This window comes from Papio anubis, unplaced genomic scaffold (assembly GCF_008728515.1).
Source record: "Papio anubis isolate 15944 unplaced genomic scaffold, Panubis1.0 scaffold5203, whole genome shotgun sequence".
NCBI lineage: Eukaryota > Metazoa > Chordata > Mammalia > Primates > Cercopithecidae > Papio > Papio anubis.
The window spans coordinates 1-1,682 of NW_022165411.1; the positions used below are offsets into that span (position 1 = coordinate 1).

General features: G+C 64.6%; 1 pseudogene across 1 annotated transcript; it reads left to right on the forward strand.

Annotated features, from left to right (window-relative positions):
- The first annotated feature begins 66 nt into the window (after nucleotides 1-66).
- Nucleotides 67-1,676, forward strand: LOC116273292 (annotated as a pseudogene). Its single transcript, XR_004181685.1, has 2 exons — nucleotides 67-590; nucleotides 836-1,676. The product of XR_004181685.1 is annotated as an HLA class I histocompatibility antigen, A-25 alpha chain-like (transcript).
- Nucleotides 1,677-1,682: the final 6 nt, after the last annotated feature.

Consider the following 1,682-nt stretch of genomic DNA (forward strand, 5'->3'; position numbering starts at 1 on the left):
TCCCCAGTTCCCACTCTCATTGGGTGTCGGATGTCTAGAGAAGCCAATCAGCGTCGCCGCGGTCTCAGTTCTAAAGTCCCCACCCGCCCATCCGGGCTCAGTCTCCTCAGACGCCGAGATGCGGGTCATGGCGCCCCGAACCCTCCTTCTGCTGCTCTCGGGGGCCCTGGCCCTGACCGAGACCTGGGCCGGTGAGTGCGGGGTCGGGAGGGAAATGGCCTCTGCGGGGAGGAGCGAGGGGACCGCAGGCGGGGGCGCAGGACCCGGGGAGCCGCGCGGGGAGGAGGGTCGGGCGGGTCTCAGCCTCTCCTCGCCCCCAGCCTCGCACTCCATGAGGTATTTCAGCGCCAGCACGTCCCGGCCCGGCCGCCGGGAGCCCCGCTTCATCTCCGTGGGCTACGTGGACGACACGCAGTTCGTGCGGTTCGACAGCGACGCCGCGAGTCCGAGGATGGAGCCGCGGGCGCCGTGGGTGGAGCAGGAGGGGCCGGAGTATTGGGACCGGAACACACGGAACACCAAGGCCCACGCACAGACTGACAGAGTGAACCTGTGGATCCTGCTCCGCTACTACAACTAGAGCGAGGGAGGTGAGTGGCCCCGGCCCGGGGCGCAGGTCACGACCCCTCCCCATCCCCCACGGACGGCCCGGGTCTCCCCGAGTTTCCGGGTCCGAGATCCGCCCCGAGGCCGCGGGACCCGCCCAGACCCTCGACCGGGGAGAGCCCCAGGCGCCTTTACCGGGCTTCATTTTCAGTTTAGGCCAAAATCCCAGCGGGTTGGTCGGGGCGGGGCGGGGCTCGGTGGGCGGGGCTGACCGCGGGGGCGGGGCCAGGGTCTCACACCATCCAGACGATGTATGGCTGCGACCTGGGGCCCGACGGGCGCCTCCTCCGCGGGTATTACCAGCACGCCTACGACGGCAAGGATTACATCGCCCTGAACGAGGACCTGCGCTCCTGGACCGCCGCGGACTTGGTGGCTCAGAACACCCAGCGCAAGTGGGAGGCGGCCCGTGCGGCGGAGCGGCAGAGAGCCTACCTGGAGGGCCGGTGCCTGGAGTGGCTCCGCAGATACCTGGAGAACGGGAAGGAGACACTGCAGCGCGCGGGTACCAGGGGCAGTGGGGAGCCTTCCCCATCACCTCTAGATCGCCCGGGATGGCCTCCCATGAGGAGGGGAGGAAAATGGGATCAGCGCTAGAATGTCGCCCTCCCTTGAATGGAGAATGGCATGAGTTTCCCTGATTTCCTCTGAGGGCCCCCTCTGCTCTCTAGGACAATTAAGGGATGACGTCTCTGAGGACATGGAGGGGAAGACAGTCCCTAGAATACAGATCAGGGGTCCCCTTTGACCCCTGCAGCAGCCTTGGGCACCGTGAATTTTTCTCTCAGGCCTTGTTCTCTGCCTCACACTAAATGCGTTTGAAGGTCTGATTCCAGCTTTTCTGAGTCCCTCGGCCTCCACTCAGGTTAGCACCAGAAGTCGATGTTCCTCTCTCAGAGTCTAGAACTCTCCAAGGAATAGGAGATTATCCCAGATGCCTGTGTCCAGGCTGGTGTCTGGGTTCTGTGCTCTCTCCCCCACCCCAGGTGTCCTGTTCATTCTCAGGGTGGTCACATGGGTGCTGCTGGGGTGTCCCATGAGAGATGCAAAGCGCCTGAATTTTCTGACTCTTTCCA